Below are 24,257 nucleotides of genomic sequence, written 5' to 3' on the forward strand. Positions count from 1 at the left end.
AAGAGCAGTTCACTCCTGCTGGCTCTGGAAGTTTCAAGTGACACTGTCCTTCTGTCGGGAGCCTGGTTGTCAGCACTAAGTGAGAATGAGCAAGTTCTCACACTTTGTTATCTTAAATAAGCATGAGTTTGAAGTGCTTATATAGCTGTATTATCCTAACAGCAAATCTGAGGTATTGACAACGCAGTTCTATTCATGTTTACTTGGAAATAAGTCTCACTGTCTTCAGTGGTACTTAGAGCCAAAGATGTTACGCTAATTGAGTAGCATGTAGCTCAGGATGGCTTTACTGTTAACTCTCGTGTAAACACATGCCCCTGATTTGGATTGAAACCATGCTTTTCCAGAAGGGAAAGGTTAAACCTTCTCCACCACCAGTTTTTTCACAAAAGCCCCCCCCCCTCCAGGGGGGGGGAGAGGAAAAAAGCCTCCACTGACTCCAGTTGAGACTTTTTTGTTTTTTTTTTAACCTCTGGGGGCAAGGGGATTTCAGGGGGGGAAATGAGGGGAGAGGTTTAAAGTAAGGCAGGTCTCAGCTACATGTTAACGGTTAGTAAAACATGTAGTTTGGCCCTTACTCCCTAGTAAATGTGTTTAAAACTGCAAGCTAAAATATTTTTTATGCATCATCCTGCAAAAAGGAAACGGCCACCTTAGCACCCTTTTCATGAACATTAAAGGAAAACCTGTAAGATCACGCTGAAGCAAATATTTTACATGTGTAGGCATTGTACAACAAACAAAGCATCCCTAGCTACATTTTCCTTTGCACCCTTGAAAACGTGTAACCTTAATGCATTTCTGTCTTTATATCAGAATGCTTTAATAGGCTTGGTTCAAGTTCAGAGAAGTCCATGCATGGCTCCATAACAGCAAATGCTGGAGTGCTGGGGGTGGGGGCACCCTAGGGGAAAAAAGGAAATGATGAGCTACACAGATTCATCAGTGTACATTTATCTGTTTGTCAGTGAAATCTGAAAATAGGTATTATTCAATGCATCCTTAAATGAGAATGGTTAATAAAATTGCCCTAAGTGATGCAAAGATTCAGCCTAATGCAAATTAAACTGGATTTGCTATCAAACCCTCAAAATTAATGCTTATCTATAATAATAAAAGAGGATGGGTACTGTCTGTCCATCTGTCCTTCAGTGCCATCATGCCAAGACTGTGGCACCTAGAAACCTGAAACTTGGCATGCATTCTAAGGGGACACTAGGGGTGTGCACCTCAGGGTTATTTTGGTTTCAAAACACATTAATTTTAATTAATTTTAATGTGTCCGTGAGGTTGAAGCCTGCAGTAACACCTTTAGGGGCAAACTTCCCTAACCAGCACATAGCTTTGCAGTCCATACAGGTTGAAGCCACAGGAGATACACAGGCCTGCCCACCACCACCACCACCACCCCTGCTCTGGGGCAGCCATCCCTCAGGGGAATGGAGTGGACAGATCCCTCCTTTAGGAGGCTATATGGGTGCACAATGGCAAGAATGCCGTTGTGACAGGGCAGGCATAATATGTCCAACTCTGACACATGTGTCCAAATACGCATAAGTTTGCTTGAAGGCTTTGCTGTATCAAACTAAGGGCTATTCCAACCTGTGTAAAACAAGCTCCACTCACTACTGTTAAAAATAAGAATGAAAGCATACCCTTGACTGTTGAGTAACATTATGCTAGAAATTATTGTTCACTTTTGTATTTATATGTATTTGTATTTATATGTACTTGTGAAATGAAGTAGTTGCAGATGAAAGACCAAAAAGCTAGACACAAGAGTACAAATATACTTCAGCCTTATGAATGTATTTCAAAGAGCCCCAGTTATGTCTTTAGAACTTTGTTCTTTAGTCTTCTTCTAGCTAGTTGGCATCATTTGGGTGAACAACATCCAGTCTCAGGTTCCAATGTGTAATGGTGTTCTTATATTAAGCCAGCCTTCCCCAACCTGGTGCCCTCCAGATGTCTTGCACTACAGTGCCCATCACCCTCATGGCATTCCCCTTGACCATGCTGGCTGGGGATTGTGGGACTTCTGGTTCAACACATCTGGAAGGCACCAGGTTGGAGAAGCCTGCATTAAACTACCATATTTTGTCACCCTAGATTTTTATAAATAGACTACAGCCTTCTTTTTCTAATCTCAAGAATGTTTGTCAATAAACAATGTGTGTTGATGTGCACATGGTTCACACTGCATTATCTTAGCTAGTTTAAACAATCAAGGCCATTTTTTCCAGTAATTCTACACTCAGTAAAAAAAAAAAAAAATAGACAGAAGTGAGAAGTCTGGGAAGTAGCAATCAAGTCAGACAGATTACGTGCCTTAAAGCTTTCCTTCTCATCTAAATGGTTTTCATGGAGCACTTTCCTTTTCGCACTTAATTGGGAAACTATCAAAAAAGACTTCTTGATATGTTCCTATAGAAAACAACATTCCAATTCCACTTTGTATACCATTATGAAAATGAACTAAGATGTAATATTAGATCTGCTGAAAGCCAGAAGCAGTTTACAGAGTACCATGAAGATTTATTTGACCTCTATTGAGGCCCCCTTGTATCTCTGCTCTTTCCACTAGATACGTTGAGAGTTCAAGTGAAGTCATGGTATTTTTTGGTTTACTACTATTATTCATGGACCAGTCATACCATCCTTGCAAACAGAAGTTTGGGGAACGGTCACCAGTTCCCTGCTCCACCACCTCAGTCCCTCACCTACACACACACACTCTTCCCTTCCAATTAAACAGGGCTGTACTCTGGAGCATGTGTATCACAATGAGTCTCCCATTTAGCCTTCAACTTAGTAGCTCTCAAGGTTGGGAGGAGAATGCAGTGGCATCCATTTGCCTGAAGACATTGTTACTCACCACAGATGACCAGACACCAGGCAGTGCGATTTTATGCATACTTAGTGAAATTTACTTTCAAGTAAACATGCTTAGGATTCTGCTGCACACCATATTGTAGTCCAGCTTATCAGATTTCATAGATCTGCCCCTCTGGGAACTATTCCAAATCAGACCCAGAACCCTTCCAGTCGGATCTGAAATGTATATGTTTTAGCCTGCCCACACTCCTCACTGCCAAATCTCTTCCCTTTGCCACGCTTACCAAAGTGAGACAAACCATGGGGAGGGCTTCTGGACTCCATCACTGTAGTAGGCCTCAGTCTTCTGGCCTTAGACATTGGTATAAGCATGTGCAATAGCATCCAGGAACATTGGGAACCATAGGAACTACATTTCCCATTATTTCCCTGGACACTGCCACACATGCTTGTAACCATGCCTATGACCTAAAGCCTACTACAAGAAGAGAGCCCTCTCCACTGTCTGGTAAATGTGGGAAACGAAGGAGGGAGGGCTCTAGGCTGATTTGGAATTGGTTGGATTTAAAATTAGACTCGTTGTAAACATCCACTAACATCTAAATTATTTGTATTTATCTAGACTGATTCAAATCTGACTGCAGATTCTCACATCATGAATTAAGCCACCCCCCCAAAAAAAAACAAAGGGGCAATCTGCACATTCCTGTTGAGGCCATACATCTGGATCATTCACATGCAGAATAACAACTTCATTATTGCTTAGACAGTCATCAAAACATTGACGTCAGCTAACAATTCCAGAAACTTCAACATACAGAACAGGTGTGGCCAGAGTTCCTGGATTGTATCCAACGGGGGCTTTGCACAAGGAGAAAGCACTTCTGCTCATGCAAGGCAGGCAACCCAACTTTTGCCAATCTTCCCTATCCATGTCAGCCACTCCCTCCCCCACCCCGAAAAGCTTTTCCTGAGGATTAAAGGAACCTTTCAAAACACTATAGGATATGATACAGAGGTTACAGTAGGTGGTGGTGACAGATCAGTGAAAATGGGATGCCCTGGTCTGTGCAAGTGTAAGTATCTTCCAGTAGCACAAAACCATCATTGGATTCAACTCCCTAAGAAATCTGCAATCTGTCTATAACTAAGAACCCCTGCATCACTATAGTGAGGGCTGTCCTCATTCTGACTTGCCACCAGGTGGGGGAGACTTGGATGGAAGCTTTCTTGACCCAGAGAGTCATGACATTGACATTTGTGCTATATCGGGTAGCTTCTTATAGTTACTCATAAGGTATCAGGGATGGGGGCAGTATGAGCATACTGATGAGAAGGGCAAGATTGATCAATAATGCAGCTGCACATCTATCCGATACTCCTATAAACATGGCTCAAAAGTATCAGCAGATAGCAAGTATCAGCAAAACATAAAGAGCATGAAATAAAGTGCATCCTGTATCTAATATCTTCATCTCAGCAGCGAAGGATTGGGGAACATTAGCATTTCAGAAGGCCCTCCACACAAAAATCAAGTAGTCCAATCTCTTAGAAGTGTTCATCAGACTTGTTCTCCGTCATAAAAATAATTTAACCAATTCCTGCATGAAGAGCACACCACATAGTGGTCACCCTCAGGAAAATTGTCTTTTCTATAAGAAAAAGACATACAGAAGTATCTAACATAATAAAAAAAGTAAGAAGCTTGTCCCACTCAAGAGTGCTAAATCACAACTCCAAGGAAAGTACATTCTGCTTGGCTCTAATTTGGGATTTGCAGATTATGATTTATTCTGAATTCCTTTGCATTACATAAGAAAGTGTTGGGATATATGGCCTCAAGACTGCACCAAAGTAATCACCCAATCACATTTGTCTGAATCACCAAATCACACAAGCTAACTGTGTATCCTATTTAGCTATACTTCTCGGTATCACTTGTGTAAACATTACTACTGCTTATCCAAATGTTTTGCCGCATGGCATCTGACAGATTTATCGTAATTAGAATTTTATGGCAGGTAAAAAAACAAACAGCATATCACATATCACACACAGACAAAAATTGTACATCTAGCCCTATGTCTCGATGAATTCTTTATGGCCAACGGGGACTGCCTTTCAACATTATGTTCTGTGTGCCAGGTGAGGAGATTTGAAACATGCAAATAGGCATTTTTGGGGCTCCCCTTACAATCCACTGGACACTTAACAAAATCCTGAGTACAGTGCTGGAAGCCAACTTTCTTAGTTGGATTGGCATTTAAAAGAAAGAATATAGCTGTTCCAAGACAGGGTTTTATTATTTATTGTGCTTATATCAAATTTACTGAATTCAGTTGGCTGCTTGATGTATGTATTAATATATTGGTACCTACTGTTGCTTCTGTAATTGAAAGGGCAAACAGTGAATAAAACAAAACAAAACAATAAAACAAGGACTTTGTGATGTTCCTAAAAGTTATATATGGCCTATGTACCTTTACAAATTGTGTATATTCTCATTTTACGCTAACGATATGCAAAAGCTGTCAGCTGAACAGCTTTTATCATTTCATTCATAATAATACAATTGCCTTGTTGCATGTTAAATACTTTTCCCAGTTTCACACTGCATAAAATAACATTAGTTCATGTTGCCTTTCCCTAGCATGGCTATTTCCAAAGTACCAGACAGTATTAGCTATTACATTATTTATCAGTTAAATTCTGTTATGCTTTCAAATAAAAACCGTATTGTTACATCATATTGTTTTATTATGATGATATTTTCATCTCTCTACTGATAACTGGTAACTGTGGCTGAATGAGAAATGGACTACAAGATTCTCAAGTATCTGCACATTCAAGAAGTGAGCGGCACAGCTCCCTCTAGAAGAGAAAAGAAGAAATTCCCAGTGGATGTAGCTTAAAGGCAACTGGTGAAAACAAAAAATGACAGACAAGAAAACACTGGAATCCCACAGCGATTTTAAACCAAACTGAAACTACTTAAAACTGCTTTTGTTGTAGGAGTTCAGGCTACAATCCTCAAATTGCTTTTTCTAGAGTTACCTTACCAAGATCAGTGGAATGACTTCAAAGGGAAGTTACTTGAGAAGTAAAGCTGAACTACCTTTAGAATTGCAGGGCATGTTACTATGAAAAAAACAAGCCCAAAGATAGCCTTTTCAAACTGTGAAAACGGAGCAAAGTATCAGAAAGATCATTCTGTCACAGCTAATTTAATACATACTCATAAAGCCTTCCATGTGTAAAGGTCCTGTTTCTGTTATGAACTCCATGACAGATTTCAGATTGTCTAAGAGGGAAACTTTTTGGGGGAACATTGCTTATACAAATGACTTCTCTTCAAATCCACCTAAATCCTGAGCTAAAGGAACACTTTAGATGGACAGCACATTAGTGCTGCCTCTGTCTGTTAGCTCTGCATACAAAGAATCATTAAAAGTACTCTACAGATGCTGTCTTCAGTATTCATCTGAATGCCATATATCTAAATGTGTTATGTTTCTGTACAAGAGGAGATATTATCTGAAGCTTTTCAAATCTCCTCCAGTTGACTGGTGCATAGCATGGAGGAAAAAAGACCCCATCTAGTACAGTACAGATTACTTTTCTACATGAAAATCTCTCAAATATTTGTTTACATAATACTGTATTTATTCACTTAAGCATATTTAAGGTGAAGTATTCTTGGTAAATCCCCTGGGTACATACGAGTCAAAAAGTTTTCCATGTGTATATTCCTAATTGAGCTGTTTCAGTTACAGAATAATGCTAAAAACAAACATTCTAGAGGACCAACAAAAGCCAAATTAGTCAGATATTTTTTATTATACATTAAGGTCACTGAATTCACAGCTCTGAGAGGGAAAAATATTATCATCCTGGAAAAAATGGTGCCATTAGAATACTAGAGATAGTGCCCTGATCTGTAAAATTTCTTCTGTCATATATCCAACATTGGGTACACACAGAACTCAACCTTTATAGGAACCATTAGGGATAATATTCTGAATGTTAGCATTCACCTGTTTCTCAAGGTTTTTTTAATACATTGATCTCAGAATATTAAATGTAGTTGAGTTTGCTGTGTCTGAACCTCTTTTCTCATTGTATAAACAAAATGCAACCACAACAACATAAATAAATGCTCAATTAACTTTGCACTTTTTAGAGGTTGTGCTTTAAAAGTGTAATATTGTAATACACCAACTATAAACCAATCAAATTACCATTACCATTTATTTTATCCTTATTGTCTTGTTATACTACCTGGACATATATGGAAATTCCTCTGTCAGATGTCTAGCAAAGTGTCCCTTTCTGCTTCTGTATCTCCCCCCCAAGCTCTGCTACTAACTCTATGCAAGATTCTTATATTTGGTTTTGTGGTTATTGCATGAACAATCATCATCCAATGTTGCTCCATTCCAGTGTTTCTTCACCTCCTACTCTTTTTAGTTTTGTACTCCCTATGTACAACTGACACATAAGTTAAACGTGACATATTTTGTAATTGTTAAGTAAGAAGACTTAATAAAATCCCTTAAAACAGAGCTAGCATGTTGGCATCAATCATTAAGAAGGGGCACTTATGCATTCTTTTAATGTGCAGGAAATTAGGTTGGTATGAAATGGCTACAGAGAAGCATTTCATGCTTTTACAAGTGCAACAGAGTCACAATTTCCTACCGAATGCCATTATCCTATGTCCTATGGGTCTTTTTCAAAATGCTTTCTCTTCCCAGGATCTGCCTGTTGTACTGATTTTTACTACATGCAAATTAGATTCACAGTCCACTCACACTGTCACACAGACTCGTTGACTTCAGTGGAAATAACACCAGTACGGATGACTGTTGTGAGTAACTGCCAGTATACTTCTCAATTTTCAGGTAATATATATTTCAGATGTTCCAACATAGCAGAACACAGTAATATACTACCTTTGTACATATCTCTCCCTAGGCATTACCAACAGACTACAACTAAACAACACCAACTCTGAGAAACAAATGCACTACCTCCAGTATCAGAGGCAACTGGTGTACCTATGTACACCACTTGCTGGGGAACATGGGTGGGAGGGTGCTATTACACTCATGTCCTGCTTGTGGGTGGCCACTGTGTGAACAGTATGCTGGACTGGATGGAACCTTGGTATGATCCAGCACAGCTCTTTGCATGTTTTTAAATGTCTCCTAAGAATAAAACTAGGTCAGGTTTAAATAACAAAGAGTCTTGTGGCACTTTAAACACTTCTTGTAATAAATATGTTAGTCTTCAAGGTGCCACAAGACTCTTCATTATTTTTTCTGCAACATATTAACACAGCTACCCCTCTGGAATAGGTCAGGGTTGCTTATTCATAAGAGACAAGAGACCTTCAAGAGACCTGAACCCTCTTCAAGGTTTTGCTTTGTCTGTCCATTTCAACATAATGGATGCATGTAAATCACACATGTATCTAGGGGAAATCATTCATCATCAATATAGCGAGAAGATATATCTATAAAACATCAAGTTTCAGGTACTTTGGTTTTAAATGAAGGTTTTAAAATTAACCCTCTGAGGCTTTTGTTGACTCAACCAATCATCTATCCTGGTACTTATAATCTACTTGTTATATCCGATTTAGAATTAAAAATAACTCTCCATTAACAATGCTAAAGAACACGCAGAGAATGTGTACAAAAGTAGGACAGCTGTTCATAGGCTCAAAATGTGATTGCAGAAATGGTCACATCATGGGTTACAACATCTTGGTAATTCAAATGAATGCACTCTGAATGGAACCCAGAGCATGTTAAAATGGGAAAACTGCTGCGAAAATATGACATTTTATGCTAAAATGTACAAGGTCAGCACCACCAAACCACAAAGATCCTCTCTCCAGTCACAAGCAGACATTAAGAAAACAAAACTTGGCATCTCTCATGCTGATCGGAGGCTAATATCAGTCTATAGATTGTGGCCAAGTATTTTTCTCTGCTCATTTAGAACTGCACTTAGAAAGCTTTCCAGTTACATTTACCTAGAGGCTTCTTTCTACCACTTCCCATCTGACAGAAATCATTCAGCTAGGTCTGATGAATAATGGTAAAAAGCAGCTCGTACCAATGATGACTGAATTACAGATTGTGGAAACTGCCATAAAGACTCATTCCAATGACTGTGTTTATGTACAATACTTTAGTAACTGGCTTGATATCTTTATAAGAAAACAAGAGGTATGATATTCTTCGGGTTGGAGGGGAACAGAATGACAACCATTTTCATAACTTTTTCACTTCTGCTTCTTTAACTTTTTGCTAACAATGTAGCTAAGCCTACACAAATTTCATTTTTAACCATGCTGCTAACATTGTATTACCATATGGCAAACACACATTATCAATAGGCCATTATAAATTACTCCTAGACATACAAAGAGATCTTTGAAGGAAAAATAAAGGACATGTTTTTATGAAGTTAAACATTACAAATCTGCCATTATTGGGAAAGGGAGATGGAAGATCCATGACAATCGTTATTTTCAAATCTCAGAACCATCACTTTCGCCACGTACCATCACAACCACAACAACAAAAACCTTGCACATCCTTTAGGGAATACTACTGGAGAACAACATCTATATCTGCATCTAACCTTCAATGCTATAAATCCGGTGCACCTAATCATACTGGGGGAGGGAGGGGGGTGTTAATACCTGATGTTGGAAATTGTTGATGCTGAACCTCTCTTTCCTTACCGAACAGTCACTCGTAGGAGAAGAACTGTGAAGTCGGAAGGTTGCTAGTTAAAACTGAACTGCATTAAACTTAAATCTCCCCCTTTCTCCCTGCCACCACTTGGGAAAAGAACAAAAACCAGTGGCAGGCAGCTCCTTTCAGAAACTGATTCTCCTATCTGTCAGCAGGAGCTTGAGGATTTGCTTACTGTCTTATACGCAGTTTCATTGCTTTGGACACTGTTTTTAGCCCGTTTCTGTCACTGGATAGCAGGCAGGATTCATCCTCCCCCACGCCTCCCCCCCCTTCTCTCCCCCCCCTTTCCATTTCACCCCATGTCACCCACCAGCTGACTTCTCCAGAAGAGAAACACTAGATGGGTGGAGGGCTTTTCGGAGCAGAGTGGGTGGAGACTGCCAGACACATCCACCCAGCCCAGCTTTTTCAAGTCAGCAGAAGGCACTGGACAAACCGCTTCCCCAGTTACCTGTGGAGAAGAAGCATGTGCTCCCGTCAGCGTCCTTTCAAGAGGCCCCCGAGAGATCTCCTCCCCTAGCGCGGAGCACTTCTCAATTCGTGCGTGCGTGCGCGCGCGCGCGCGCGCGTGTGTGTGTGTGTGTGGCAGATAGACGGAGATAGACGCGCACGCACGCGGATTACAGAAACCGTCAGGCGAAGAAACAGCGATCCAGCCCGGCGCCACGCTGCCTTACCTGGCCACCAAGAAGCGGGAAGAGCCTGTCCGCCCGTGCTCTCGCCTCGGTGGCTAGTAGACTCTCCCCCCACTTCTCCCCGCGCGCGCGCCCGCGCGCGCTTTCCTGGGATGGGAGACTTCAATAACAAACACGCACGCACGCAAAAGTGTACGGGTGCGAGTAGCCTCCGCCGCACAGGCAGGTCTGGGCGCCCCCCCTCCCCTCAGTGCGCGGGCTTGGTGCTGTGGGGGAGTTTCAGCCGCCGCCGGCGAGCTGGCTAAGAGGAGGGGGAGGAGAGGCGCGGGGCGGGGCGGGGCGGGGGGGGGGGAGAACCGAGCCTAGAGCATCGAAGCTCTCTGCAGCTGCTCCAGGAATCCCTCCACGGAGAGGCAGCCCATCCTCGCCCCGCCGCGGCCCTCCGATTGGCTGAGGGGCGGGGACTGGGTCCCCGGCAGCCAATCAGCCGCCAGGAGTCATAGGTGGGACTTGCTTAGGCAGCATCGCCCATGCCATGGCTACGTTCGCTTCTCCCTTTCTCTCTCTCTCTCTTTCTTTCTTTCTTTCTCTCTCTCTCTCTCTCTCCCCCCCCCCCGGCCATCCACTGCTCCTACAGTGGGGAAAGGGGGGCCAGGGAAGGGAGTTCCCTACGAATGACAATCAAGGGCATCAAATCAATCTTTCGAATTGATAAAGTGATTGTGTTTCTGCCCCCCCCCCTCCACTCTAAACTCTGCAATGGAAAAGCCAGTCGCCCGGGTGACCTGATTCTCTCCATGTCCCCCCACACACCCACCCACCCACCCACCCATCCCTGCCTCCTCCTCCTCCTCCTCTTCCCCCCCCCGCCTTGAAATCTCAGGCAATTTACAGTATGGCATTTTCAGAGCAACAAAAGAGAGACATAGAAAGAGAGAAGCTGGAGGTGGGGAGGGGAGGGAGCGACTAACACAAGCAGCAATAAAAAATGAAATGAAACTCTCTACCCAAACAGCAACCCAAGGTGTTGTCTTCTTCCTCAATTCACTGAACCTGCTCACCTTTCTGGGTCCTCTGTCATCTTTTTAAGAACATTTTCTCCTTCCCCTTTGTAATTCTACAGGGATTTGCCTGAGGTAAAGAGGGGTGGGGAAGGATACCCTCAACACCGTCTCTCTCTCCCTCTCTCCCTCTCCCTCTGTCTTTTTCCCTTCTTCTTCTATTCCCTTCCTCCCCAATCCGGACATCTTTTTATTCCCCGCTCCCGTATGCTTTCTGTGGCAGCAAGTGAAATTAATCTCAATATGAATTTTATGGACTTTATGGCATTCAGTGTTTAAGCAAAACAGAAAGAGCCGTTTTCAGAGGTTCTTTATGACTTTGGTTCATTATGAATTGATCTTATAATTGCTCTGTAAAAGGTAATTCACAACACATACAGTTAGGCACGTTTCTTCAGCTGTTGGTTACAAATGTCCAATCAGACTGTGAACTAGAGATATCCAGAAGGAGATATAAAAATATCCCATAAAACTGACTATTTTACAAGAGAGCTGCATAAAGGGGGGAGGGGGAAGCAGCTTAATATTTTATACTTACAGTTTTGCCACATGCCAATCACAGTGCGACAAGATTTCTTGAGGACTCTAGCCCAAGTCCTAGCCTCATTTTCTTCAACACATAGCCCTTTCCTGGTCAGCTACAACTATCTATCAGCATCAGAAGTTGCATATGTCTGGGTTTGTGTATGTGTGAATGTGAGTGTTCTCCTACTTAACTTCAGTCACAAAGTTCTAATCTAATATTAAGAATGACAAATGTACTTTCTAAAAATCATGACTAATCAAATGTTACATTCCAGATGTAAGGTTATATTCCACAGCTCACCAATTCAGTACTGATCAGTTTTAAGTCACGCTGTATTATGACCACTCCAGTTCTGTGAGACAATTTGCACCATGTGGATTGAGGTGTGCCGTGCACTAAGAAACTGAACTCTTTGGTCACCTTTGTGCAAAACCTGCCATCCACAAAAAGTGATAAGGAGCTGTCCTAAGAATCAAACTAATGATCCATCTAGCCCAGTACTATAATCCCTGATAGACAGCAGCCTTCCAAGGAATTTTTAGGAAGATATTTTTCCAAGCCCTGCTGGCTGCAAATACCAAGGCTTGAGCTGAAGTCCAAGAAGCAGAGCTGTGCATGACAGGAGAGGACACTTTAGTTTGAGTCCTCAAGGAACCATGGCACCCCATGACTGACAGCTCTCATGGGAATGCTGCCAGGGCACAAAGGAAGCAATAAGCAGGAAAGCCTCATGAGCAGAGCAGTGGCCTCCTAAACTAGCCTGCTGGTTCAGCTGTGATGGACGGACTCTATCCTCCCAGTGTTGGTAAGATTCAACTGCTAATCCAGCCAGCTTCTGTATGTGGAATGTCCTTTGCCTCTGACAGCAAAATATCTTGAGCCAGGCCTGCATTAAATGTAAATCTCCCAAACAGTAATCTTGAGTCCATAGCTGTGCAAATGGGTATGCATGCCTTTTCTGGAGCAATCCTAGCTAACATGTTAGAGCCGTCCAAGGTGTTTTCAAGATACATATGGTTTTGGAATGAATTTGTGCCCCAAGAGAAGGCATGGGTGATGCTGGTGTAACTGAACTGCCTCACTGAGAAGCATCTGACTCTTGGAACAGTACTAAGTTGGCACACAAAGCCAGCACATCAGCTGGATCCACTGTTCTTGCAGAGAGGACCTGTTTGCAGCAGCAGTATGGTTGCTGTCAAACACTGCTTCCACTTAGGGAGGGTTTCAAACAGCTCCCATCACATATGTAAATGGCTAAGTGCATTGGCACTGTCAAGTGGAAGGAACATATCTACACTAATTGCACCAAACTGGAGGATGTACTGTTGCTGTGGATACATTGCACACTATATTGCTGCCAATCCATGGCACCTATTTGCATGACTGAGGGCAATTGCATGGAGCTCCATTCATATGGAATGGAAGCATTTTTCAATGGCAACCACATAGTCTCCATGAGAATATCACAGTAGACATTAACTTGTACTAAAAAGAGGTTCCACCACCGTGCAGAACCTGATCATGTGGCCATGTGTATAGTTAAAGTATAAAAGGAGTGCTCATCTATGATATTAAAGTATTTGAATATGCACTCTGGGTAACTTCACAAGTTTCAGGAAAATCCAGGAGAGTATTCATGAGTAACTCACTACTTTTCTTTTCACACTTCAGTATAATTTACAAAACAGTTACTTCTGTATCTTCCATGTGCTGAGATATATGAGCTTCCCAAGCATGTACAAGCTGCATATGCCACCATGATGAAGATGTACAAATCACGGCTTCACACATTACACTAGAAGCAAAAATAACTTGCGCATCCTTTACTGATGCTTCTTCCCTCTAATGTGCAAAGCCACATTCTGTACTCTTTTGATTACATGACCTGTCATTGTCCCTGTCCCCCCGTTCAAATATTGTGCTGCTACATTTCCCCCCCCCAAATCCTTTGTTTTGAGATTAATTTAAAGGTTGTTGGGCATATATGCTGTAACATATTGACTACATTTTGCAGGAAATTTCCAGTATAAGCAAGGCAAAATCACCACTGGACATCTGCTGTTAGCCTTTCATGCTTTCACTTATATTACAAAATAAAGTACTACTTCAGACAGCACCATGTTACCAGATCTTACTGCTTTTGATAGGAAGTACTACTGTCACTGTGTGTGGGGGGGGGAGGGGTTCTCTCCCGTGCTACTAATTTCTGATACCAGCTGCAGTGCTGATATTGCAGTACTAGTATTTAATATTTGTTCATGACAGCTCCCACATTTCAAATATTGAAGGATTCTGTATAGAAGCAAATGCACAGTATGAGGATGAATGGCAAGCCACAGAATAAGCAATCCAAAAAGTCAATCCATAAAACACAAAGCATTATAAATTAATTATATATGTATATAGTTCTGGAAAATAATATGTATAGACAAAAATGCTTTGTCAACTTTATGGTGCCTCCACATGTATTTCTACCCTGCTTGGTAGTAATATTATAATAACAATCAAGATCTTTGGTGCTGCTTCCCATCAGGGCTTTCAGATATAGAATATCTGTTGTACCACTGAGAAGACCAACCCTGTGGCCTAATTTTCAGAAGTGCTTATCCCTCACACATCAAAGTCAGTGGGTGGATGTTTCAAGTATTCAATATTTCAGACTAGCTTCAAAAGTAAATGGATTACTCTAATTTCTTAAGAGAAAAGCATTCAGAGTGAATATTTCACAATGGATGCATCTTGATGATGAGAAAAGTTCAAAGTGCTGCTACATTGATTTCCATGAAACTTCCCTTGATAACTGCCTGCAGTCTTGTAGCTGGGCTAACACTGTTTAATGCTTGTTTGCTTTCTTCTTCCTTTTCACATCAACCATATCCATCATTATTCATTTTTCTGTCTTTATGTTTTATGGAGCAATCCTATGATCTCGCAACACTGGCAGTTGCTAATGCTAGCATTACATTGGCATAATGTAGTTGCAATCTTATGCACTCCTTGCAGCAAAGTAGAAAAAAGCAATTAATTCAGCAATGCCAGTAGTCAATTCCGTAGCATCCATAGCAGCAACAACAGAATCAACATCCACCAATGACAGTGTTGCACACTGATGACATTACCACATTATCTATGCACAGAAAGCACCAATTAAGGAATAGAAATGGTGGAACACCCTCATGGCATCACCCTACTCCATACATATTCTCTGTCCACACACACAGAATCACTGTGTATTGCAAAACAGACACCACAGTTCCTTTGTGCCCTGCAGAAGCCCCATGGTGCATTGGACAGAAGGACAGCAACCAATACCTGGAGCTCTTGGCCTCCCTACAGACAAGCTTTCCAGTTCCTTTATCATGCCCCAATCTTGGAGACCCAGCAGCACCCTTAGGAGGACTCAGAGTCCAATGAGCCACCCACTTCTGGGAGAACCCTCAGCACCCTCTCATATATCTTCCAGGCCTGAGGACATAGCCCTCCCCTCAAGTTCAGATTCTGAGGATAACTTCCTCTCCCCTCTTATCTTTCAGCCATCTAGGAGCAGGAAGCTACAGAAATAATCATGGGCCCTTTAAGAACTACTGTTAGCATCCAGCTGGGGCAGAGCCTCTGAAAGTTCTGGGCCAGTCAGCCTACTTAATGCCTCAGTTACTTGCAGTCCCTAGCTGGGGCAACAGCTTTCCCTGTGAAGAAACACTCCAATCAGCAGCCCTTACAGTCAGGAGTGGGCAGAACGTAGCTCTCCAGATATTTGGGACTTCATCTCCCAGAAGTCCCTGCAAGCATAGTCAATGGTGAGGAACGCTGGGAGTTGAAGTCCAAAATAAGCAGTAAAATACAGTACAGTACAGTAAATATGTATTCTGTGACTCCTGTGTGGTGGTAGACTGTGGGAGACACTACTACTACCTGTGGAGGAAGAGAGGACTGTTTAGCCACCACACCATTTCCCAGTTTTTCAGGATGGTGTAATGATCTCAACTTCCAGCTGTGACCTGGACACAGACATAAAGTGTGAGGGGTTAGTTGCAGAAATTGAGGAGACACCAGGCCCAAGCCGATACACAGCCCTCTGGCTGCCCCTGTTTATCAGCCCTGACACTGCGCCTGAGCTCAATAACTAGGATTCTCCCCTGAACCTAAGATCCCTGAGCCCAACACCTTTGAGCCAGAGTCCACTAAGAGGCTGGCATCCTTGTCCCCAAGAGCCTAGCATTCCATTGAGCCTGCTTGCCAGTGCAGTGCCAGAGAGGAGACAGAGTGCTAGGCTCCCCCTGTAGCAGGGCTTCCTCTGTAAGGATCTACACTCCTCTGCAAGGGAGCAGAGGCTGAAAGAGCAAGTCAGGCTCAGGAAGAATAAAAGGGCTCGGCTGAGACTGAGGTCTGGTAGGAGTAAGTCGCCAGCTCTGTCCAAGGTCCTGAAAGGCCTGTCTCTGACTACCTTTGTTTATCAGATTCGGCTGGTATGTCAGCCATAAACACTCCAGGAAAAATGTGACTTGAACACAGTTAACCATGCCCTGTAGAGAGCGAGGGTCTACATGGAAATGGAATGAGAAGTGCTTCTGGTATTAGTGGGATTTTCATGAAATCAGTTTTGGTCTGTCCCAGGCACACAAAGCAAAAAATATACTGAGTAAACACTACCTTAAAACCCGCTTTTCATGGGTCAAACTGCACTTTAATCTACCTTAAAATGGTTGGATGGGCAGAGTCCTGCTAGTAGATGTGAACATCACCAACCCCATAGATGCTGGTGAGCCAGAGAGAGAGGCTTGCTCCCACCCCTCTCCATGCTCCATTGTTCAGGGAAGTTTAATGGAAGAGATGAGTAATGTCAGATAGTTTACCCTACACCTCTCCCCACTGCATCCACCAGCAATACTGAAGCCTGGGGACAGACTGATGGGTGGACAGACAGGAAGTGCTTAGGTCCTGCATAGAAGGAAAGGGCTGGAATTGCCTCCTTCTGCTAGCATTCTGGAGTCAGCAGTGGTGGCTGCTGCTGCTGCTGCCACCACCTGCCCTTCCCCAACCTGAACTAAGCCTCCTTCCCCTCCCCACAACACCCAGGAAAATCATACACACAGGGGACTATTTTGAAGGGCGAGACATGAATGAATCAGCGGCTGCTATCTGTAAATGGAAAAAGCAAACTGCTGTGTTACTCTGAAGGGGCGACCCAGCGTAATTCCATCACTGGGAGGCTTGTTCCCATCCCTGGCCATGCTCCCTTGCTGTACTGACCACCCTTTCTCCTTTCCTTCTGGGTATTCCTTAGTTGTAGGTGTATTGCACCACTGCAAAGTTGTGGGTGTATCACAATAACACGACTGCAAAATACCGTGGCTGCAGGTTCCTGCTACTGGCTGCCCTTTCTCCTTCAGCTCTGTATATTCTTTATTGTGTACTACATATAAATGGGCTACTCCACAGCTGTGAATGAAACAGTGCTACAGCTATTATGAGTGGGAAAAGGAGGCTACTTATTGTGAAAATAGCCCTACTGCAAATGGAGAAAAAGAGGGAATGGGGGGGAGGCCCCACCCCTTGACCACATCACTTACAGGTCACAGCCAAGTCACAGAGACATGGCCAGGATTTAATGTGGGGAGACAAAGCACACTGCCACAGAACCGCTCCAGAGCCACATTTAAGAAAAGCAATGGCATTAAAGGACTTTCTGAAAAATGCACATTCTCAGAACAGTTGCTGCAGGATAGCAGTGGATTAGCAATAATGTCATCTGTTGGAAACAACCCCAGTGTGCTCTACCACCACATTAAATTGACCATGTAGATTGGCCCCTGATAACACCCAGACTACACTACTGCAAAGCATACTATATAAAGTATGCCTTTGAAGACTATGCAGAAACTAGTACTGGTGCAAAATGTAGTAGCTAGATGGCTCACTGGCTCAAGCATTAGGGAACACATCTTGCCAGTTCTTAAGCAATTACATGGGCTGCCTTTCTTTTTTTTTTACTGGGCACAATTCAGAGTGGTAATTTTAACCTTTTAAACCCTAGATGGCTTGGGATTAGGGGATTAGACTACCAATATATAGGCAGGTTTGTGTCAAGGGAGACAAGCCTGAAGTTATTCTGGATCACACCTTTCAGACCTCAAGGCATACAGCACTGTACTTTGTTATTATTTATGTATTTATGTATTTAAGTATTTAATCTGCTCTTCAATGAAACCAGGATTCTGAGAGCAGCTCACAGAAAAAATTAAAAATCCATAGCAATATAACCATATTATTATTATTATTATTATTATTATTATTATTATTATTATTTAGTGATACAACAGATACACTTACCAACAGACAGACTTAAAAGTGTCAGATCTAAAAGCCATGATAGGGGGCTGATTAAGATTAGGACAGCATTGTATCAGGAGGGCTTTAACTCCTTCCCTCTGTGTCGCCATCTATCACCCCACCCTCAAAGCTGCTATTCGCCCCAGAAGGGCAGCTATCATTGGCACCAACAAATTATGATGTTTTGCCTTCAACCCCAATTTCAGGCCTCTTTTTCTCATGTTTGTGTTTAGCTTTATTTCAGGGCTTGTGTATTTGAAAATGGAAAGGTCTGCTTATCACATAACAGCAGTGCAATGAGCTTTCAGCTCAGGAAGAAAAATTGCAGCGGAGATAGTGCTTTTTTCCCTTGAGTTTAGACAAATTTATATTTACTCATGGAATTAAAAGGCAGCATTCCACCTCCCCCACCCACCCCCATTAATGAAAATGTGCATGCCAGTTAGTTTTCCTCAGGGCTATCTCCAAAAAGATCTCTTTGCCAAATAAGCATGGAATAAAACTCTAGGAGACAAATAGCAAAAACAAATCACATGCTGAAGTGATAACCTAAGGAAGGATGGCTATTTGTCAACTTGCTAGCACTGATCCGATCTCAGCTGTGCTTCCAATCCATACTTAAATGCCATAACACACTCCTGTGTTGCCATTCTTAGCTCTGGAAACTGGGATCTTTTTTTCTGGATAGAGTTCAAGAGATATCAAGAGTATTGGGCCAGCATCAAGGGGTGGCAAATCTGGGCAATAGCTGAGGGCCGACACCCCAGCATAGAGCCCACTGACAAGATTCCCGAGACCTGCTTCTCCTCTTCACCTCACCACTGTAACTTGCTTGTTCACCCATCTCTCACTCTGGCCCAGAGAACAGTGGTGGTGTGAAGGAACCATTGGATGCCATCGCGTGCATGCTCATTGGCGATCTACCTGGCAAGCAAGCAGGTGTTAGCAATGATGAGGAAGAGGAGGAGCAGCAGGTGACAATGCTGGTGAGAAGGCAGACTCACTGAAGGAGCGGGGCCCATTGAGGGTGTCCTGTCCAAGGGCCCTCCAAAATGTGGAGTATTTTAAGTATGCTACCTACAGTTCATAGGTGGTAAACCTTGCTAAATGTAATATTAGGACATTTCTTATCCTAATATTAGGACATTTTTTGTCCTAATATTAAGATTAGGATAGGAAGTGGAATGCATGGCTCTCATTCAAGCCTCATATGAAAACTGAAGTTTGCACTATACTAAGAAAGGAACCTGTGGAGATGTATTGTTTCTGTGAGTATGTCCATATTACCTCTGGACTACCTAAGTATTCCACATGTATGTCAAATTTTACTATCCTCCAAGAATCTTGCTGATAAAGGATGAGGGTAAAATTACCATATGCTGTTCCTGAGATGAGATGGACATAAGCCCACCATGTGTTATACACATGAAAGGGCTCCATGTTTTAATTCTATGGATCACAGTTCACAGAACCATTTACAAGCTGTATGGATGATATATCCAGAAAATTTTCACACATCTGTGGTCAAGGGAAGAATTCATCTTGTAGCACTAAATTGATGTGCAAGAACTAGCCTTCTTTCAAAGAAATGAGTTTGTAATGTTCTCATTATTTTTATTTCTACCACTTCCTGCAAAATCATATTTCAGTGCTGGGACCTTTTCTCCTATGAACATTTTCATTGTACAGCCTTGAATTATATAAGCCTTTTGGTACCATTTAACTTCTTATTTACATCTGATTTCTATCTTCTGAAGGAGATCACACAATGATCACTAAGGCCTGAGAGACAGAGACTTTCCATTCCAAGTCCATTATGAGGTGAGCCTTATGTCTGGGAATGAATCTAAACATGTATCTACTTCTTCTAAAGTCTATCAAATGCTTCTACACTGACCCAATATGAAACTAACTCCATGACCCATAGATCTGCTTTAAATTGTGATTTTTTTCTTACCCTAGTGCAGCCTCCCCTAACCTGATGTCCTCCAGATGTGTTGGACCCATCATCCCCAGTCAGTGTACCCAATGGCCAAACTGGTTGAGAATTATGAGAATTGTAGTTCAACACATCTGGGGGAGGCCCAGGTTGGGGAAAGCTGCCCTAGTGCGCAGTAAATCTAAGGGGTATGCAACATAGCTGAATCTGTTTGACACAACATCTCCATTTCATAATGTAGTATAAAGATTGCTTTCATGTCTGTTTGAATCCCGTTGCATTCTGGGAACTCTTCAGATCTAGGATTATTTAAAAGCATTTCCTCTTGTTGAGAAAAAAAATCCTCCAGGCATGTTCTTTCTACAAATAATTTGCTACAGAACATTGCAGGACTCACACAGTAGACTATTATGAAGAGGAGTGGGGGGAAAGTACTTCACATTAAAATGGAGCATTTCAGGTGCATTATACCAGGGCTGTGCATGGACCACCCCCACCACCACTTCATTTTGGATGCTGCTTCAGACCTTCTGAAGCAGCCCTGCTTTGCTTCAGATGATTCAGACCCCATCTGAATTTGCTTTGCTTTGGAATGATTCAGACCCCATCCACTTCAACTCAGATCTGAATCCGAAGTGAGATTCAGATATCTGAATCATTCTGCTATGATGACATTTTCCCATTGACTTCCATTGAAAAATAGAAATGGCAATAACTTTTTAACTTTTCATGATAAATACATGACATTTGGGAACTGTTAGCACCCATGGAGGAAATCCCAAATTTCAGAGAGTTTGTTCCAGGAATTTTTGTGCTAGGCGCAGGTGAAATTTAATTTTTTCAACAAAAACTCTCAAGGCAAAGAGCTATAACTTTACACTGTTTCCACAGAGGTGCATGACATTTGGGGAACTGTCAGTCCCTATGGAGGGGATCCCATCTGCCATATTTCAGACAGTTTTGCCTAGTAATTTTTGTACTAGGCACAGGTAAAATGTGCTGTTCTGAGAAACTCAAACCAAAATCAGAAGGAATAATGATCAGAAGTTAGGTGTTGAAGCAGAGGAGGTTGCTAGCCCTAATCTCTGCTGTAGGTTTCTTTGAAGTGCAAACAACCCCTTTCCCCTAGTCCTTTCCTATTCAGAATCACAGTGGATGACCTCAGCCTCTCAATTGTCTTGTCTGACAGAGTCAGCAAGACCCAGCAAGCAACCCTGCCAGGAGGGCACATCAAGTTGAACTATGGAAACCTTGTGGACCCATACTTCCCCCACCCCATCTCCTCCATGGTGGCCTGCCTAAGCCTCTCGGGGGTGAGAGACGGCGAGCTTGCAGGAGTTCTGGTACTACCAGCCTTCTGCTTGCCCCTGCTGCCTGCCTGCTGGGTCATGGGGGCCTCTTCCCCAAGCAAGACTGATTGTTGCTGCCTCCTTGAATGCAGGAGCAGGCTGCTGATGGTGTAGTGGCCTGGCTGTTTCCTCCTGCTCAGAGACACCTTGCAGTGGCGGCAGACAGCAGTGCTAGGATCCACTCCCACCTCCTCTTGGATTCAGTGGCGGCAGAGGACAGTGCTGGGATCCACCACCTGGGGGAATAATGGAAGAGGAGTCAGGTGCTGGAGCCTCTGCCTGGTGCTTGCGCTCCCCCACAACCTGGAGGATCTCCTCGTCTTGACCCTCCACCACACAGAGGGCATCAGACACCTCTGACGTAACGTCCATCAGCGGGTCCCCTCTTCCACTACAGAGGGAGATGCTGCTCCTTTGGCAACAGTGCTGCTGCTGCTGCCTGCACCAGCCTCCTCGAACAGTGGCCTCCAGGCACTGCGACTTGCCTCCACACTCCACTGACCTGCTGCCCCAGGACACACTGTCCGGACTGGGTGAGAGCCAGCTTGCCTACCAGTGCTGCTAGTCCCCTTGCCCACCTTTGCCAACAAGACCATGAAGATGCCTCATATTGGGCTTGTTTGCTTTGCCCCACAGTGTAGTATTATATTATTTAAATAATAGCTGTTAATGTGTGTGTAGTGCTTTGCCCACTGTTTTTTGAAATGTGGACTGCTTTGCCACACCCTGTTTGCTTGTCTACACAGCACAAGCAGACACAGCCAAGCAAAAGAAAAGCAAACACTGAACTACCTACAAGCAAAGGGGTGGGGATTAACTATAATCCTAACAGAAGTAAAAAGAGTTTTTAATTATTATTATTATTATTATTATTATTATTATTTTAGGGAAAAGAGATCAATGAGAAGGGAAGAAATACAGGAATTGAGAAGGGGGTGGAGGGGAGCGAAGAACAAGGACAAGAAAGTTCATTCTCTCTCTCTCTCTCTCTCTCTCTCTAAGTAAGGACAAACAAATGGTTGAGAGAGAATTGAGAAGGTCAGGGGAGGGGGTGAAGCTGAAGAACAAGGCAAAGCAACTAAAGTGAGATTTTCTCTCTTTTTCTCTTTTTTAAATGAACAAACAAGAAGAATGAAAGGTAAAACCTATTACAGAAGGGTGGGGTGCGGAGAGACACTAAGTACAAGGGAGGAAACTCAAACTAACTACTAAATGTTTGGTTTTTTAAATGAAGAATCTACAAAAGAAAGAAAGAGAATAGTTAAATTAATAAAGAAGAAACAGAAAGGTGCACACACTCACCAGATCTCTCTCTAACAACAAACAAAACCAACCACCACCTAACCAACTCTCTCTCTCTCTCACACACACACACACACACACACTGAACAAATGTATTGATTTCCCCACTCCAGTATTCCCTACCCTTCTTCCACCTCTGTCACTTATTGGAGACTCCTGGGTTCAATTCAGCCCTAATTTGGGAACTAGAGTTGCCATTTGCCAAAGCTCCCCCCCCTCCCCTCCCCTCCCCTCCCCCTCCCCTTCTCCCCCTCCCAGATCTCTGTCAAGTTGGTACATTTGGACCCAGCCTGTATGGGCTGCTCAGAAGAGCTACAAATCTCTGAGGCAGATCAAGGTGTCTCATCAATGAGCCACTTCATTTCAGGGTGCCTCAGTGCCATTCTGATCCACCTCATAGCACGCCAAGGCACCTCTGAATCAGCCTGCTTCACCTCACTATTCAGGATTTGGACTGAACCAGTGCACAGCCCTTTTGTTTTGTTGTTTATTCGGTCAATCGCTTCTGACCCTTCGTGACTTCATGGACCAGGCCACACCAGAGCTTCTTGTCGGCCGTCGCCACCCCCAGCTCCCCCAAGGTCGAGTCCATCACCTCCAGAATATCATCCAGCCACCTTGCCCTTGGTCGGCCCCTCTTCCTTTTGCCTTCCACTTTCCCTAGCATCAGCATCTTCTCCAGGGTAGATGGAGCATCTACCTAGCATCTTCCTTTGCTGAAGCACAGCCCTACATTATACTTAATATTTATATCATAATATTGTATTTCTTTTATGCATGATACCATTTTGACTAATGGTATCTAAAACATCCTGCATGAGTGCCTAATTACTAACGAGTATTGCTTTTTGTCAGATTGCACACTTATATGATAATATTATATTTAGTGGGTTGGATCCAGACTAAGGCTACAGTTGTATGCCCACTTGTCTTAATGTAAGCCTCACTGAACTTATTGGTACGTACTTTTGAGTAGACGGTCATGCTGTAGTTCCATTAAAATCAATGGGACAACTTAGTCATAACTACCAATGCAACCTTATAAATGTCTACTCAGAAGTAAGTCCCATTGAGTTTAGTGGAGGTTAATCCCAAGTAAGTGGGTATAGCATTGTTGTTGTTGTTTATTCATTCAGTCACTTCTGACTCTTCGTGACTTCATGGACCAGCCCACGCCAGAGCTTCCTGTCAGCCGTCACCAACCCCAGCAGCCCCAAGGTTGAGTCTGTCACCTCCAGAATATCATCCATTCATCTTGCCCTTGGTCGGCCCCTCTTCCTTTTGCCTTCCATTTTCCCTAGCATCAGCATCTTCTCCAGAGTATCCTGTATTCTCATTATGTGGCCAAAGTACTTCAGTTTTGCCTTTAATATCCTTCTCTTAAGTGAGCAGTCTGGCTTTATTTCCTGGAGTATGGACAGGTTTGATCTACTCGCAGTCCAAGTCACTCTCAGAATTTTCCTCCAGCACCACAGTTCAAAAGCATCTATCTTCCTTCGCTCAGCCT

The 24,257-nt window shown here is 43.0% G+C and overlaps 1 protein-coding gene across 2 annotated transcripts in view; it reads right to left on the reverse strand.

The window, feature by feature from the left end:
• SYT1 (synaptotagmin 1) overlaps positions 1-10,674 on the reverse strand; it is a 536,537-nt gene extending 525,863 nt beyond the window's left edge. The window contains exon 1 of one of the 2 annotated variants that reach the window (XM_084811795.1): positions 10,286-10,674. The gene's annotated coding sequence lies outside the window, so the exon portion shown is untranslated. The remainder of the gene's footprint in view (positions 1-10,285) is intronic. The other variant, XM_084811796.1, reaches the window with a different exon arrangement.
• Positions 10,675-24,257: the final 13,583 nt, after the last annotated feature.

This window comes from Heloderma suspectum, chromosome 7, assembly GCF_057233095.1.
Source record: "Heloderma suspectum isolate Gila_16-S chromosome 7, 16-S_ref, whole genome shotgun sequence".
Lineage (NCBI taxonomy): Eukaryota > Metazoa > Chordata > Lepidosauria > Squamata > Helodermatidae > Heloderma > Heloderma suspectum.